Genomic DNA, 19,452 nt, shown 5'->3' on the forward strand with positions numbered 1-19,452 from the left:
CCAAAAGTAGGCTACTTTTGTGTCTATTAGTTTTTCCTCTTTTAAACCGTATATAGGCCTATACTTGAGCAGAAAAATGTTCCCATTTAAACCCTGTTACGAACTTTAAGGAGTCTAGGGAATGTACCGTAACATTTACATATTAACGTACTGCTGGGTATGAAATGAGGTGGAAGAACATGACAGACAAAACTTTGAAAGAGAAAAAATACTGGACGTTTATTCACAAAAAGCCAAAGCCACTAGATCCAGTAAAATAATGTCGATATATCAATATTAATAGGTTTGGCTTTTTTTATAACAAATCTGTCCATTTTAGTCTGATTAATGATTAGTGATTACGGAAAGCATTACATGATTACATACTCGCACGGCACTGTATAGTGGGGGATGGGACGTTTTCAGAAACGCTGTGATTGGTGGATAGGATATGGAACATGCATGCGACTGGTTATGTCACTGTCACTGACAACAACATAACCAATCACAGTGTGGCAGACGCTTCATAGCGCCAACTGCAATGTTTAATTTTAAATAAATGTAGCCTACTGGCAGTCTGGCACTGGCACACGTGGGTGCTCATTTTCCGTGGGTGCTCGGTATTTTCCGTGGGTGCTCCACGGTATCGGCGCCTATGATTCTAAATGCATTTTAGGAGACTGAATCACACAGTGAAAGAACGCACTATAAGCGCGCACATCATTAAAACAAAAAATATGATATTATCGCAGATGATATATATAGCACACTCCTCACCACTGTCTTTTTGGCTAATTTGTGCAAAACCTCTTGCTAAAATGTCAAAGCTTCATTTTAACCACCAATGCAACGATGCAATTATTTAGCTTACCTCTACATTCTTGCGAAGGGTTGATGTCTTGTCGAGATTTTATAAGCTGCTAGTTTGGTCTTCCTAAGCAAGTACAGCTTACACAGCATAATAGAGCATACATATGGCCAGGGGTTCACTTCATTTCCTTCGAGTTCAACTTCAGAATATGACGGGGTTTCGTTTTCAGCGGTGTCTGCACCACTAACGCCTGTTTTGACCGTCTGCATCTTTCTTGTGATCTTAGCGCCAGTTTGCCCTCCTGCCCATTATTTACTGACGTAGTTTCCAGGGAGCGATTTTTTTTTTTTTTTTTTTTTTTTTTTTACTCAGTAATTAATGTGTTTTAAAATGTAGCGAAGTACAATACTTTAAACAAAATATACTTAAGTAAAAGTAAAATTACAGATTTAAAAAAATACTTTAAAAAGTATTAGTACACAAAAAAGCTACTCAATTACAGTAACGCGAGTAAATGTAATTCGTTACTTTCCACCTCTGCTTATAAGGACCTTCTTGATGCCCCAATCAGTAGAGAAGAGGCTATGCAGGCACTTCAGAGTCTCCAGGCCGGTAAAGCACCTGGCCCGGATGGCATAAGTTCTGAATTATATAAGGAATTCCATTATGTCCTGCTGGATCCCTTTCTTGAGATGTTAAACCACTCTTTTGAAAAAGGATTGCTACCTGATTCACTAAGAGAGGCTGATATCTCACTAATTTTAAAAAAAGGGAAAGATCCAGAGGACTGTGGATCTTACAGGCCGATAGCACTGCTCAATTCGGATTTGAAACTGTTATCCAAAATACTTGCACTTAGATTAGAGCAGGTATTGCCAATATTAGTCTGTGAGGACCAGACTGGTTTTATTAAAGGAAGGAGTTCTAGCCACAATGTCAGAAGGCTTTTAAACATAATTAATATCTCACAAAATCAAAAACTTGATACTTTAGTTATTTCATTAGATGCCGAAAAGGCTTTTGATCGTGTTGAGTGGCCCTATTTAGTTTACACTTTGCAGAAATTTGGGTTTGGAGATACGTTTTTGAGGTGGGTGCAGCTGCTCTATAATAAACCCTCATCTGCTGTCATCACTAACAGCATTAGATCTAAAACATTTCTTCTGGGTAGAGGCACTAGGCAAGGCTGCCCACTTTCACCATTATTGTATGCCCTTGCCATTGAACCCTTGGCAGAAGCAATAAGATATGATTCGGTGATTAGAGGGGTTACAATAAATGACAGACAACATAAGATTTCACTTTATGCAGACGACATTCTGCTATTTTTGTCGGATGCAAATACATCAGTTCCACGATTATTAGATGTTATACACTTCTTTGGAGAATTTTCTGGTTATAAGATTAATTTAACAAAATCTGTTGCTTTACCATTGGGCAGCCTTACCTCGGAAACACAAATGCTCTCCTCTTTCCCTGTTAAATATTCCATGTCAGGTTTTACCTATCTAGGGCTTCACATAACCCCAACATTCCAACTTTTATTTAAAAGTAATTTTGATCCTCTTTTAAAAAAAATTCATAGTGATTTGCAGAGGTGGAATGCTCTTCCCGTATCCTTTTTGGGAAGAATTGCTATAATCAAAATGAACATTTTACCTCGTTTAATGTACCCTTTAATGATGCTGCCTATTTTACTTTCTAGCAAAGTCATTAAGGAGCTTAATGGATGGCTTTCTTGTTTTATATGGAGTAAAAGGAAACCAAAGTTAAAAATGAGCAAACTACAGCTTCCTAGTCATAAGGGTGGTCTAGATGTTCCCAATATCAGACTGTATCAGCTGGCGTGTCAGCTTCGTTTTGTGGCGGATTGGTTGAAGAATGATCCAGGTTCTATTTGGCTTGATCTTGAAGCCTCACAATCTCTGTGCCCTCTTCAGAATCTTTTGTTTGTTGTCAACCCTAAAAAGTTAAAAGTTCTATATGATAGCCCAATCGTACGGAACACTCTTAAAGCTTGGGCGCAGTCGCGCAAGTTAGAGGGTAGGTTTAATTTGTCATCAGCTCTTACACCAATTCAAAATAATCCAGATTTTCCTCCTGGTACTGATGACTCTGGGTTCAACCTCTGGAATTCTTTAGGTATTGTGAGGCTGAAAGATACATTTGAGGGTTCATCACTTATGTCTTTTGAACAGTTGTCTGCTAAATTTAATCTGCCAAGACATCATTTTTTTAGGTACTTACAGCTAAGGGACTTCATTGGTAAAAAGACCACTTTGCATACTGATAGTTCCAGGACCGAAATTGAGAAAATACTACTAGAAGACACGAGACAAAAAAAGATATCTCATATCTATGTTACACTGAGTTTGACTCTCCCAGGGGACACAGATAATCTTAGACAGATGTGGGAAAATGATTTTGTAGTAAATATCTCCAGAGAGGATTGGGATTTAGTCTGGGATCATGCTAAAAGAATATCAGTGTGTAACAGAGCACGTGCTATTCAATTCAAAATAATACGTCGGCTACATATCACCCCTTTTATCAGGAATAAAATGGACCCAAAACTTTCCCCCAATTGCTCAAAATGTAAAATATCAGTTGGTAATTATATTCATTGTATTTGGTCTTGTCACAAAATTCAGTTGTTTTGGAAGAAAATCGCAGACCACATTGGCAACATTCTGGGAATGACAATTGATGTTGATCCTTGTTCATTTATTCTAGGTCTGCCAGCTGGTATTGTTTTGAATAAATATCATAAAAGGCTTTTTAGTATTTTAACTTTTGCTGCAAGAAAGAACATTTTGATGTTCTGGATAAGTGAGAAGACTCCTTCAATTAAAAAATGGCATGGCCTTGTGAAAGAGCTCATCCCAATGGAATTTTTAACATGCATACTACATTCTTCTACAGACGTTTTCAAACGAATATGGACACCCTATTTAGACTATGTTTCTCTTACTTTGGACAATTGCTTATATTTTTCTTGAAAACTGTTGTAATGGCTCACGACAAGAAGCCTATTCCTGTGAGTATTGATGTATCTTCCCTTGTAACCTATTTATTTTATTAATAATTGATTTGAGAATTGTGTATTTAAGATCTGCCTGAACTGTTGTTCTTTTTTTTTTTTTTTTTTTTTTTTTTTTTATTTATTTTTTTTATGCCTTGTCTATTCTGTTGGAAAAAAAATGGAAAATTTCAATAAAAATATTTGAAAGAAAAAAAAAAAAAAGCACCATATGTTAATTTATAGACTGGAGTGGTGTGCATTACTTGTGGATTATGATTATTATGATCAGCTCTTATTCTGATGGCACCCATTCAGTGCATAGCATCCATTGGTGAGCAAGTGACATATCTCCAAATATGATGAAGAGACAAACTTGTATGGCCTGAGGGGGAGTAAATTTGGAGCTAATTTTCATTTTTGGGTGAACTAAGTGTTTAAATATTATTCCTGAGAATCTTGTCCTCCTCAGTAGATGTGAACTTTTATGATTCTATTGTGCCATTTTACACCCACTTTAAGTAAAAGAACAAATCATCTGTGTTGCACATTTTAGGGTGAACTATTGCTTTAAGAGACTGTGAGACTCCATTTCAGTTACTATCTACCTTGTTTAGCAGCTGAGCCGACACCATCTGCTTCCTCTCTAGCTTTTTTAGCCTCTTCCAGTGTGGCTACCTTGGCCTCATGAGTTTCCTTCATTTCCACTCCTTCCTGTTGTTCAGCAGACGCTCTAGCATGAGTGTGAGTTCTCCACGTGGAAGCGAAAGAATTCCTGCAAGAGGGGTTGGACATGAGTAAAGTGAGAGTATTGTGGGCGTAATGTTGAGTGAATAAAGATCTACTAAGACATGCTAGATGTTGTATTATTGCATTTTTATTTTAAAGATTAATGCAGCTCTGGGGTGGCATGAATGCATTTGCATTGAAATTAAAATTGCATAGAATCCTATGTGAATCCATGTTTCCTCAAGCCCTTCTCTACTTCCAGCAGGCCTGCATTGTGACGTTCATGGTCGATAAAACTCAAGTATACAGACATCTGATCAAGACCAGCACTGTACATTTATGCTGATGACTATGTATCTGCTTCCTGATGGACTCTCGTCTGGATCCTGTGAACATTTAGAAGTGTAGATCAATGAAGTCCCATATGTCGTTTTGTTTACTAATCGAAATGGAGAACCTCACCTTGTAAACGAAAGAACAGACGAAATCAATAAAACCAGACTGCAGCTTGGGAAGTTCGTCCACTTTGTTCTGGTCCATCATGGGCTGGAAAGGAAACAGCATGTTCTTAACTCAGTATCAAAAATGAAACCACAACCTACCGATTCCCAGCAGATTGCTTACAAATTGTAGTCTGTAACATTCATTCATTATAAATTATTTTTGTATTATTTTAAGAAATGTATTCTGGCTACTTTTAACCTCACATATTGATTTGAATGGGATTATTGTTATGAAAAGCAAAGAGCAAACTAAACTCAGTTCCATTCTTTGTTGTCAACATCATGAAATGCATTAAATATTACATTACTCCAGGGTATAATTGACTGAGAGGTTCTTTTGTCCTCACACATTCATTTATATTACATTTACATGGCTGTTCAATACTGTGAATATTTAAAGATAAATTATATAACACACGAAGGGCCATGCAACTAAAGTAGAAAGTTCGGAGACACTTTTCAAAAGTTGACAATAGGCCTATATTCTTGCATTTCCAATCACAGCTAAGGAAAATGGGGAGCTTGGGAGCGGTCTGTTTGACTGGGCCATTGTGACCGCTCTTTCTGATTCACTGCACCGCATAATAGGCAGTACATCACGACATGACCCATGGGTACTTTTCATTCTTATTCCCTTCTCTCAGCCCCCTCCCATCCCTTCATTCCAGGCGCTTTCTCACAATAGACTGCCTCTCCAGCACTTTCCTCTCCAGGTCACCCTGCTCCCAGAATTCAGCAGCGACAGACAACGCCACCTACAGGACACAGTCAGTCTTTATAGATGCATTTGGAGAGATGCAAATATGGATTTTTACATGTAACTAGATTTCAAATATATTAACTGTGCATTAGAAGCCATTAATGACATAAACAAAGCAGAAATCGCTACATAACGATTCTCACTGAGACAGAGCTGGCACATGTCCCATTTGCAACTATAAAATTTGGCTCGGTCATTGTTCTTGGATCCACTTCCAAGAATATAATAACAACATTACCAAAAAACCATCTAAAAGATGTATGTTGATTTTTTAAAAATGCATGACATCCGGCAGAATATAATCTCACACATGTGAGATGATCTACATTACCTTCTGCTGTGAAACGCATATAATAATGAGTGTTAAACAATGCATGTAAATAACCCATCCATGGATACATTATCATATGAATGGAGTTTCAGACCCATTATGCCGGCTGAGAGCCAAGCGAATTAATTTTCCTATGAAGTCACACCCTTGGCTGCCCTACATGTTTGAATACTCAGGCCTTGCATGTGACATTGCATTATGCATTAGGAATATCTATCCTTGCTCTGAATCTCCCATGGCTTGGCAATAGCTGACAAATCGCAGGCAGTCATCATCATAGCCCTGCAGTGAAGAAAAGCAAAACTCCATGCCGTGAATTCATATTTATGTACCTTAAAAGGCACCAAATTCAAGCTGCTGCATATTATCTTCTGTAGAAGCAGCTTATTGAGCAAACAGCTATTATAGGTGATATTAGTCATTTAACAGGTTATTTTTGCACAACACTTACATGACAATCTCTTTATGAGTTGTTTCGTACATCATGTATTTGGTCCAAGCGTCCCAGCTCTCGCAGGTCTTGGACTGATCTACGATCTTCTGAAACATGGCCCTTTTCCTGCAGAGGCACATCATGATTAAATTCATGTAAATCACGCTTATGCAGCTCTGACTGCAAGACTAAATGATTCACAAAGCCAAGCACATCCCACACTGCGAAAAAAAAAAAATGAAAAGGCCAAGTCTGTTGCTATGATAGCTATGTCTATCAAATGGGTGATGGTTTTGTGCTGTCTTCGGCTCAGATTCTGGTAGATATTTAAGGCCTTGGAAAACAATTTATTTCAGTGAGGAAACTGCTTGCTGTGAGTGAGGAGGCAGTTATTTATGGGCTTATCTACTAAATACACATTCTCAATGGTCTGCAGAGTTCAAAAATGTAATGATAAAAAAATTGTTCAGAAATTGAATTAATTTTCAGCATTACCTCATCTATAAGCAGTTTTCTTTACAAACTCCAGATGGTGCCTCTCGAGAATGGAGGAACCGTGCAGCTTTGCCAATGGATTCCCAGACTTGGCAAAGTCAACACAGAAACGGAATCTTAAAACCTAGAAGGTCACAGACTTTTGATAAAAATTAACTCAAATAGGCATAAATTAATGTGCTATGCAGTTTGCATAAATTTAACGATTGAAATAATTCAAATGTTAACGTTGGCTTCTTAAATCTTTGATTAGGGTATATTTTGAATGCAAATAAAAATGCATCTAAAACCACTAAATTACATGATTATTGTACTACTAGGCATGATAACTTATGCCATCCTCTACCCCCTATCGTTTCATTTCAATGCACTTTTTTTCTCAGTGGAGGACAAAATATATATTTTTCTCAAAATGTCTGCATACAGTGAAAACGTTGTTCAGTAGCTGTCAATTTGCAATTTTCTCAGTTAATGCATGTTAGGTCAGGTTTTTAACCCATCTGTTTGCACACTAAACAAAAATGGTGCTACAACAATTGTCTTACATCTAAATAAAGTACTATTAAGTTATATTGATTTAGATAAATGTGTTTTTTAGTCACATGTTATCTTGCATAGTGACTCACTGGTGCATGACACCCCTGGTAGTGGATGTTGGCAATATAAAAGTGAGAATGTCTACATTCTGTATTTCCGAATATTGTCTCTAGGTCCGTATAATAGCGCTTCAGGTCACCTGTCTGAGACACAATAGAGCAGGTTTAATAGGCTTCAAGGCGGAGCCTCCTTAAGACACACCCCCTACTCTTGTAGAGCAAGAGGCTGACTAGTGAGGGCTCATTAGGCTCAGTGAAGCATGGGAGTAGTGCTGAGAAAGGCTCATTATCAGCCTGGCCTGTGTTTCATCCAGCCCTCCAACACTCGGCCAGCTCGCTGTGATTCCACATGACTTCACCAGGAGCAGGTTTACACTCGGCTGATTAATTAGACGGGGCCATCTGCCATTTCAGAAAAAGCATGCTGGAGATGGGCCGTATTATTAAACTTATTCCATAATAAAGGCCCACAACTCTAGCACCAACTAAAAAGAGAGGGGCAAATATATCAAATGCTCTGTTGCAAGGCTAACATAGCTGGTTTGTTGATTTGTTTGAGTTTGTTGTTTGCAGGGTGAGAACAGTAAATGTATTAATAGCTAGGACTTCACCTTTGCTGAGCAAAATGAGGTGTTGTCTCTGAAGCGAGAGCTGATTTGGAGAGTGGTTGAGATGAGATTTGTAAGGCCCCATAACAGCGTGTTTGAAATGTCATTCTGAGAAGTTTTTCTCTTACCATGAGCAGTGTTAAACATGGTCTGGCCCACATTGAATCCATGCCTCCAGTTGTGGTAGGTGATCAATCAATTTCAGCTAAGTCTTACAAGGCATAGCAATGATTGTATTTACTTTGTCTGTACAGTGTACATTTTTAGACGAATTGTAGCAGCAGTAGTTAGTGATGCTTGGTAGGACGAATGTAAATAAATCAGTGATAACTATAAAATTCAAAATGGGTGCATATCACGTTTGTGTTGTAGACATGAATTACATCTCGTTTTGAAAATGATAAAATGGGTAAAAAATTAATTGAAGGAGGGACCCAAGCCATCTAGAGACCAGGGCCAGATTTAAATCTTCCTATGGAAGAAATGTCATTATTTATATTATCGCGCACTATAGTGTTACTTCAGAGTATGAAACTCTTTCAACATTAATATAGTAAAGTCACGTGAAGAGATACATTGTATAGCAAATCTCAACTGTCTGTTTTTTTTTTTTTCCATTGCAAAATGTAACTATTGTCGTCCAATTGTTTATATAATTTTGGATATCCAAGTGTGTTCAACTATATCTGCATCCATAAGTGATATATATACTATATAGCATGTTTCAACTGCTTGATTCCTTGTATTGTCTCAAAATGTAAACTCGGTTATCGGCCATCTAAATCTGAAGCTGCTTTGAAACAAAGCGTTTTGTGAAACGGCTATAAATTTGATTTGTCAGTTTACCTTTGGGTATTTAAGACAAGTTAAAGGTTTCAGTTATTAATATAGCTGCAAGCAGCGATGGCGGGCTCAAGCCGTCAGTGCAAACGCCACCCCGGTGGCATCGGGAAAACTGTGCCCAGCAGGCATAAGCATTTACAGTAACCCTCTGGCAATCAAGTTTTAAGGGATATGGCAGTTAAAGGGTTAATCCGACCCATCTAGACTTTGAAATCACATACACAGAACAATATATATAACTTTAGTAACACTTTATTTTAATATATATAAAAAATGTATAAGGTGTGCATTGTAGCTGACACCTAAATGAACACATTACAATTGTTTTATGACTGCAAGTCTTTCTTCTCAAATGCTATTGAGCTACAAAAATTTGCGTTTGAGCCCATGTGAAAAAGTAGCATAATTTACATATGACTTACAGTTTGTTTTAATAAATATCAAACATTCAATTTAATTGTGCATTATAGCGGTCACCTAGATGAACAATTACAGTTGTTTTTATGACTGTAATTCATTCTCTTCAAATGCTACTGAAGTTAGAAAAGTGTATAACAATATCACATGTAACTTTAGAGACGGTCCCTAAATTTGAGACTCTCGAATGTCCAATGTCAAGCCAACTTTATGCCTGTTTTTGTTTTGTTTCTTACTTTTTTTCTTTTTTTTTTCTCTGTGCCGGATTGCTGATGTCTTTTACATGGGCATAGATGTCCATCCATCAATAACGAACATTCATCCGCAAACATGAGGTGCGAGCGGTCGCGAGCGCAGATGGGAGAATGGAGCATGTTTTTTTTTTTTTTTGAGCAACTGGGATGATGCCCCCTCTGGGAGTTGGTGCCCTACGAAGACTGCGTACTCTGCATATAGGGAGCGGCGGTACTATCTGAAAGATATATTCCTCAAACCGTCGTACAAGAGGAGGTGATGCTAGTCCTTCAAGAATCACTCAAAACCTATCTGTTCATAAAGCCTACATATAAGGTCTTAATAAATAATATTCCACAATACGTCATGCTATTCTAATTAAGTCATTTTTTGGGATCTTTTACGTCTCTCAGAACCTGACACATTGTAATTCTGAGTAGGGGTGCTCCGATCACGATCGGCCGATCGTTAATGCGCATCTCATCAGTAAAGCTGGTTCTAATCAGCGGTAAATTCCCTCAGGTGCGTGATTTCACATAGAGCCGCTGTTACTACACAGAGCCGTTGTTAAATGAGAAGATGCGCAAATAAACGCTGATAATGAACGTGGATTTGCGCATCTTCTCAGTTAACAATGGCTCTGTGTAGTAACAGCTGCTCTATGTGAAATCACGCACCTGATGGAATTGACAGCTGATTAGAGAACCGGAGAACTGACGAGATGCGCATAACGATCGGCCGATCGTGATCGGGGCACCCCTAATTCTGAGACTCCAGGAAAGTTGCAGTTCTGGAAAATGGTGGCACTGTTGACTAAATGCTCCCTGATTGTTTCACACCTAATTCTTCACTTTAATTCTTAATTATTTTGCAGTTTACATGTTTCTGTTCTTCTCCACCTGTTTTTTTTCTGACCCTTTTGACCCAGTAAGCATTTTGCTGTCCAGTGGTCATGTCTTTACTTTGCAATTAATGTAGTGATCTAATTTTTAATATTTCTCATGAGGATCTAATAATTTAGTTTTTTTTCAGTCTGAGTGAAATGTCTTTTTTTGGCTCATTTTATCAGTAAAGGAAAAAGTGGCTAATAATTCTGCACACCTGAATATAAGGAGACTGTTTTTCTCTTCCAGTCTTCATGGTCAACTACATATATATCACACTCGTTGCCTTCTCTAGTGCAGCTCAACCAATTCACATCCCATTCATCCATATTTGTGATATCACAAATCCCGGAAAATGCTTGTTGTAGTCCAAACAATTTGTTCGTTGTAGTTTTTAAAAAGTGATTTTTGTTAAATAAAATATCTCCTTTTGAATTGGACTTTGAGCTTCCTAACTGTGCAGAACTTTTTATGCTGAAACAGCAACATTACAGACTAACTAAAGTTGAAAAAGTGAAAAAGCATAATAGCACTCCTTTAATAGGCATTATTAAGCAGTACATAAATACAGCTATAAATATTTTGTTATTGAGCATATCTATAAAGTTCAATCATTGTTTTTTCACACTTTAAGGATCAATTTATCATTTATAAATTATTGCATTATTTACAAACCAGTTATTAAGGAGTTGTCAGTGGTTCATGAGATCATTAAGAAAGTGAAATTAAATGATTGGTGAACTATTTTAGTGTAAATATATAAATCTTATTATTTAGACACATGATAACAGTTGGTCAGTTTTTTAATAACTGCTTTATTGACATATATTCCAGCTGTAATTCATAAAAACGTCAGGTTTTTATAAAACATTTAGTAATAGCCAGCTATCTTTTTTTGTGAGCTCATCTAAAGTGAAGACTATTTATACATTTAAAGCATTCACAAAGGAGATTTAAAGAATAATTGATCTTCCAAACTGAAAAGTTAAACACAACACAGAGGGATAAAGAACACAGAAATATTTTTTCAAGAGGCAAAAACTTAAGCTGTACAGCTGTACACTTGTTAAAAAAAATTAAATATAAACTTATGCAATTATTTATTATATAATAATTTAATTATTTATTTATATATATATATATAGTACCAACACACACACACATGTTGGTCAGGTGCTCTAATTAAACATAGCCACAGCACCACCCAGTGGACGAAACCTTTACCCCCATAAAAAAAAAAATTGTAAAAAAATAATATATATAAAAACATTCAAGTGTACAGTTTCCTTTTATTGCATCTTGAAATAAATATTTCTGAGTTCTGTATCTATCTGTGTTGTGTTTGTTTATTTTTATTTTTTTAGGAAGATTGCAGCCTTTAATCTCATCAAAATAAATGTGCATATAAACCATGAACAATTGAATTATAGCTGTATTTATAAAATGCTTACTAATGACTATTAATTTTGGGAGAAGGCTATATAAAGCATGAACTGACTATTTACTAATGCTTACCTAATGAGTGCAGCTATTATGAAGTGTTACCAATGCATTTACTAATGTTAAAAAATGAGACATTATTTTAAAGTGTTACCAAATCCTTAAATAATTAAAAGTGTTTTGTTATAATTTTATTGACCTGTAAGCATTTGTTAAATAGTTCTGCTTGCATCACAGCTTGGTCTTCATCTGTGAGCTGAACAGTTTTACTGTTACATCCATGTGATTATGTCAATTCAGATAAAATGTCACAGGGTGGCAGAGGTCAGTATCAAATTAGTCTATTATTTGCAGCACAAATAAGTATTTTTAGAATTTTTTTTTAATTCCTGAAACTGTCAGAAAAGGATAAGGCCTAAGAGATTTCTTAAGCTGTAATGAAAACAGTGCACTTAGCAACAACAACAAAAAAATAACAATTTAAAATAAAGTTTTTTTTCTTCTGGTGATTAAAGAGATGTTAAATTCTCTCTCTCTCTCTCTCTCTCGCTGTCTGTCTGCCACTCAGCTCATGCCCATCCCCCACTCACACTCACACACACACACACACACACACACACACACACACACACACACACACACACAGTCAGTCAGCACACATACATTCCTCAAACAGAGGGACAGAGTGAGTTGAGATGTCTGACAGTTTTTTAATTTTCTTTTAATCATACAGTGTTGTAAAGTCATGAAACGTTGCATATTTCCTCAGAATGATTTGATCTCTGTATGAAAAAATGCTTTTAAGTGTTTGGAAGCTGCAATTTAAAAATACAAGACAATTAATGATTCCCTTTTTACTGTCATTTCAAAAAATCACCACGACAAAACCGTTCAAGCTAACCAAAATCCATTCGTAATTTAAGTTCCTCAATGTTTTTTCAACATGTAAACAAAGTTTGGTGTGACAAGTGTACTTCTCCTCTGAGCAGTATGCATTAATTCACATGGGAATCTTCCTAAAAATCAATATTCAAGTCAAAATAGCCAACTTCCTGTTGGTCGTAGCTGATGACTGTGAATTAGAAAGTTGTCCGTCTTGATAAGACCAATATATGTACTGAGTTTGGTGTCTGTAGCTAAAACTAACCCCCCCACTTTTGACAAAAGGTGGTGCTATAGAGTGCCTCCTTCACACCCTTTTAAAAGCTTTTGACATTGTCTAGCTGTCACTAATACTGATATGTGTTTTGAATTTCGTGAAATTCTAAGTATGTTATATGCCTCAAAATCACATTTTGATTTGTTGCCACGGCAACAATATTTTTAGATATCAATATCCCCCCAGCTGATTTATATCGGCTGTATTTTAACATTATTATGATGAAGTTTGAAGCAAATCGAGTAAAAATAAGATGCTGAATTCAAAGCATTTTGAAAATGACACACTTCCTGCTGCCAGTTGGTGGCGCTATAACTTTGACTCCTAATAGTCACATATATGCGATCGAAATCATACAACGAATAATCTGATGAAGTTTGATTAAAATCAGGAAATGTATGTGGATGGTATTAGACACTTCCTGTTTCTCATTTCTCGCCATAATTTCAACACCTCGCCACGAGCAAACCGTTCGAGATATCAAAAATCCCCTGGCAATTTTTCATCCCCAATGTCTTGAGATCAAGTTGACTGAGTTTGGTGGCAATCGGGTAAAAACCCTATGACAAGTATATCAAATTCCAGAGCATGTGATTTTTACATAGCTCTAAATAGCTGACTTCCTGTTGGGCGGAGCCTATGACATGCAATACGAAAGTTGTTCGGCACAATGAGATCTATATGTGTAATTAGTTTCCTATGAATATGTGCAAGTATGTGTGAGCTATACATCAACATTTCTGACTATGTTCCAGGGGGCGCTGTAGAGCCCCTGTACCACGCCCGGGTTTCAGCCTCTGCGGGCTCCTAAAGGCCACAGATTCCAAGGTGTGTGCAAATTTTCAAGAGTTTTTGAGCATGTTGAGGGCCCCAAAAGCCCCCACAACTTCGACGAAAAATATGAACACTAAACCCTAAATATCCAACTTCCTGTTGGGCGGAGCCGATGACATGCAGTACGAAAGTTGTTTGGTTTGATGAGATCTACATGTGTACCGAGTTTCGTGTGTCTACGTGCAAGTATGTATGATATATGGCTCTCAGTATTCCAGGGGGCGCTGTAGAGCCCCTGTGCCACGCCCGAGTATCAGTCTCTGCCCGGCCCTAATGGCCGCAGGTTCCAAGGTGTGTGCCAATTTTCAAGAGTTTTCGAGCATGTTAAGGACCCCAAAAGCCCCCGTAACGTTAGAAAAAAAAAATAATAATAATAAAAAATAATCCTAAGGAAAACAATAGGGCTCTCTCCCTCCAGGCTTGAGCCCTAAAAATGCATTGTAAGTATTACAATGAGTTTTTTCAGGTATTCAAATTCTTCTTAGGTTTTGACTTTAGAATAATCTTAAAAGAAAACAAAAGAACATTCTTAAGAAATGTTGCTTGGAAATATTCTTAACTTTAAGTTAGAAAATAGAAAGAAAATAGCATTAAGAAGAATTGTATTTTGCATTTTTTGTGAGTCTGGCCCCAGGAATATTAATGTGGCTTGTTTTGTCTTATAAAATAAGCAAACATCATCTCAGAACAACCATAACCTCTTACATTTTCTTTAGATACAGTATATAGTCAAAATATACCAACAGGATTTGAGTTACCATTATCACTCACCTCACATGGTATATGAACTTGACTACGACAACGAGTTCATAGTACATCTTGATGCCACACTTTACCAGGTCCAACTCACACACAGCTATAAAACAACTAGACTTTAAACTATGTTTTCATTTTTTGTGTTTTACCAGAATATCCTCCAGCTCATCCTCATCACATTCATCAGGTTCTTTGTCATACACCTCTTGTGTGTTCTGAACATGAAAAAAAAAATCAGTTTTACAAGGTTGTATTCCATGACTATTTTTCTATGCTCATACAACCTATTTTAATCAGGCAATCAGTCATACTGTCATATATGACAGAACTGCTTTTCCACATGATCAAGATACTTTATACCATAGGATATCCTGCTATAACCAGCTTTACCAATGTAGTGTAATTCATTTTAATTAGTGCACACTAGGGACTAAGTCCTGTCAAGTTGGAGAATCATATTAGATTCGCATTTACATTCATGTTCACAAATAGGTTGATATTCAGATTCATGTTTAGGTTCAGATTCACGTTTACATTCGGGTTCAGAATTGCTGTACAGTAGGTTGAGATTCAGGTTTAGATTCCTATTTACATTCAAGTTTACAATTATGTTCAGATTTGTGTTCACATTCACATTTAATTTAGATTGAGATTCCGGTTTAGATTCACCGTTATGTTTATATTCACAATTAGGTTGAGATTCAGATTCATGTTCAGGTTCACATTTAATGTAGATTTAGATTTCGGATCAGATTTAGATTCACATTTACATGCAGGTTTATTACTGTAAGATGAGATTCAGGTTTAGATTCACACTTTCATTCAGGTTCACATTTAATACAGGTTGAGATTCAGGTTCAGATTCACATTTAGATTAAAAGGTTCACAAATACTGGAGGTTAAGATTCAAGTTTAGATTCAAATTTTATTTCACATTTACTGTGGGTCGAAAATCAACTTCAGATTCAAATTGAGATTCATATTTACATTTAAGTTCACATTTAGAATGGGATTCATCCTCAGATTCACACCAAAATAAAATTCTGAGTCTGAAACTGACTGAAATAACAAGAGAGCAAGAAGATTAAAACATTCTGCTAGTCAAATCAGATGGAAATTAATGAGAAAACTAAAAAACCATAATCTCCACAGGGAACCTGACTGAACTGAACTGAGAGTCTATAAGATAAAGATAAAGATAAAACAGACACATTTGATCAAAGTTATTTTTAGAGGCTTTAGATATTTGGCTTAGCAGTTTAGTTAAATCCAACCAACCGAGCATAATAAACTGAAAACAGGGTAAACTTTCACTACATTATGAATTTGTTCTTGATGAAATGTTCAAACATAAATGATGCGGAGTCTGCTGATCTATCCATTACTATATATTTAGCTATGACACACTACTGGTCTATCATGTGGCCTCAAATACCTCCATTAGTGTTTCGCACATGTCATCAAAAGGCTTTCCATCTTTCCTGTTATAGAACAATTTCCTCTTTCTTGTTTACTATGGGCAAAGAGAGTACATTCTTTATTGTCCATCCAGAGGCTCTTTCTGGCAGGACAAAAACAAACTTTAACCAAAATACATTTCAGTAAAAAATTCTATTAAATTTTGTGGATATACAAAAATATGAGGTGTACAGCTTTTATTTTTGAAACACTGCCAATTAAATTGCATGAATTATTATTACTATATGGGGCTTTTATAGGTGCGTAAGTTAAGGTGAGCTCACTTGAAAGTCAAAGAATTCATTTTCAGCAGCGTTCATGATGTTACAGATCTGTGAGACAGAGTGAAGAGAAAGCAGCAGTCACGCTCACTGAGAAGGGGCATTGCTTTCTGATTAAATACCATTCACAAAATTACAATTATCCATCATTTCAGTGTGGGAGCACATTCTATTCCCCCTCGCTGTGCACATGAGAGGAACATTATAAACCATAATAGCTTCCAACTTGTCTGACTACTGTGGCGTCGGGAGAGGAGGATGGAGGTCTAGACTCTCACCAGGCCGTTCTTTGCAACGTAGGTGGGAAGGCCACTTACTAATGCCCAGTGGTCAGCTGGAGGGTTACTGTAACGACAATGCATATGTGTCTGACCAATCCAGCACTTTTCTTTAAATGGATCCCATTTTTATTTTCTAGGTAGTCTAGAAAAATCTAATATATATGCATTAAAAGTTGTAAAAGATGTTTTTAATAACATTTTAAAAATACTCTCTCTTATGTTAATCAAGGCTGTATTTATTTGAAACAGTAAAAAATATTACAATTTGTAATAACTTTTCTTTTTAAATATTTTTTTTAAATGTCATTTATTCCTGTGATGCGAAGCTGAAATATCAGCATCATTACTCCAGTCTTCAGTGTCACATGATCTCATTTGAATATGCTGATTTGATGCTTAATAAACAATATTATTATTATAATTACAGTTGAACTGATGAGTTGTGCTTGTTTTGTTTTTTTGGAAACAGTGATATGTTTTTTTTTTTTTACCCAAATGATTAATTAATTAACAGAAAGTTCAAATATTTTAACAATTTAAATGTCTTAACTGTCACTATTGATCAGTTTAATGCATCCTTGCTAAATAAAACTATTTAAAACACATTTTGAATGGTGGTGTATAGGATTATGAAGATTTGTACTTTTAAATAATTATGTTTAGGCCTGGCTCAACAGGAGGGCCCAATAGTTTGGCCCACCCTTGCAAACACCCAGAACTGTCGGACCCACCTCACATCTCAGAGCTGGAGATCCAGACATGCTATTTCTTGATACAGTATGTTTATAATTACAATGCATGTAATGTAGAATGATGCATGACAATGCATGTGGCAATACTGGGCTTAATTAAATGCCAAGTAGAAGCTCAAATTTAACAAGAAATATAAAATGCATTAACTTATGGAATGACTTTGATGTCCTCCTTTCCATGCAATTTGTAATCAATCACTTTGTAGAAAATCACTTCCAGGAGCAGAATTAATACCGTAAGTCAAACATGTGACAGCATGTAAGAATTCATTCACGGCAGTTTTTGGAAATTATGTTTCTCTAACATGACTAACTAAACACATATTCCCTATTTATTCGATGTTTCACTCACTCTGGCATCAGGGGTCTTTGGTCCGCTGTAAGGGGGCACCTCTTCCATCAAAAAACTCCTACAGACCAATAAACAAAAATTTAATTATTTCAATACTCTTCAACAGACAAATTACACATTACAAATCCAGCTGTATATTTGATGCAATAAATAAATAATGAATCACTTTAGGTTTAGTCATGTCGAGGAGGGAAACTCCACCCCAAAATGAAAATAGAGAAACAGTTACCTTGAAAAAACAGTGCTGGTCATGAGCCCAAGAAGCCAGCCTGAACGGCAGAATTCATACGCCATAACACTAAAAACAGCGTAATCAATCATTTTTTTTATCAACCTGTTACGATGACATTCATCCACGCATTGCCACAGCAGGGTTGAGAGGTTCAGAACTGAACAGAGAGTGTCTTTTAAATTTAAATTCAGTTATCCGAATTGTAACAGAATTTAAACGGATGCTGCAAACTCATTCTAAATCTGTAATTCAAGTTTGAAATCAAATAGTTTTTAAGTTCCATTTTCATATGAATTATATATATACTATATATACACACACATTTCAAAATATTACTACAACTAAAAATAACTATATTCTATTTAAATATATAAATGTGGAAAGCAGTTATGCTGGAAACCGCGGTACATTTTTCTTTGATGAACAAAGTGTTTATAATTTTACAAAAGGTTTCTATTTCAAATAAAGTGTCTTTACTGTCATTTTTCTCAATTTAATGCATTCCTCCTGAATGAAAGTATCAATTAACTGTGAATAAAGTTAATAAATGAGTAGTGTAATTAATATGATTATTTTGTGTATTTCATCTGTTGTGTGACTGTATAACAAGGACTTATATTATGAAATGTGTTTTGAATTGCAGTACAGTAAATTCCTCTTCCTGGCATTTAAACTCCAATGAATATTTAAAGAGGCAAGTGTTTAGCACAACCCTGCTCCAAAGACACCATTCTGAATGAAGATGATTTTAGTCCTTTGAAGGAAATAATTCTACAGCTACTTCTTGAACATTAATGTATCACTCTGACCATAGAAGAGTCTGAGGGTTTCCAGGCTCAAGAAGAGGAGCAGCAGGACAACATCCAATATCAGATTGGCTTGTGGGTAAGGGAGGATCACCCCAGCAACAACAGAGAAGCACTGAATACAACACATACAATCTCAACCTCTAGATGCTTTACTGAGCCCATACATCACCTTTATAGCTAAACATAAGAATCTCAGCGATGAAGAACGCTGCAAAATACCAGCCATTCAGATGAAACAGGATCTGCAGCGGTTTGGAGGACAACGGAGATGAAAAAAAAGAAATTAATGACCATAATGGATCCCTAAAAGTAGAGAGGAGACTGGGAATTTTGACTCCTTTTGTCTCTGGCTGTTTTGGTGCTGAAATTCTCAAATTGCCTACCCACATCTGATCACTAGAAGTTTCAGCCATTTACAGATCTAAAGCTATCATAAAGTAAACTAAGAAATTATGC

At 36.2% G+C, this 19,452-nt stretch overlaps 1 pseudogene; it reads right to left on the bottom strand.

The window, feature by feature from the left end:
- Positions 1 to 4,041: 4,041 nt before the first annotated feature.
- LOC132109304 (rod cGMP-specific 3',5'-cyclic phosphodiesterase subunit alpha-like) lies at positions 4,042 to 18,249 on the bottom strand (annotated as a pseudogene).
- Between the last annotated feature and the right edge of the window lie 1,203 nt (positions 18,250 to 19,452).

The sequence above is a fragment of the Carassius carassius genome, chromosome 29, assembly GCF_963082965.1.
Source record: "Carassius carassius chromosome 29, fCarCar2.1, whole genome shotgun sequence".
Taxonomy (NCBI): domain Eukaryota; kingdom Metazoa; phylum Chordata; class Actinopteri; order Cypriniformes; family Cyprinidae; genus Carassius; species Carassius carassius.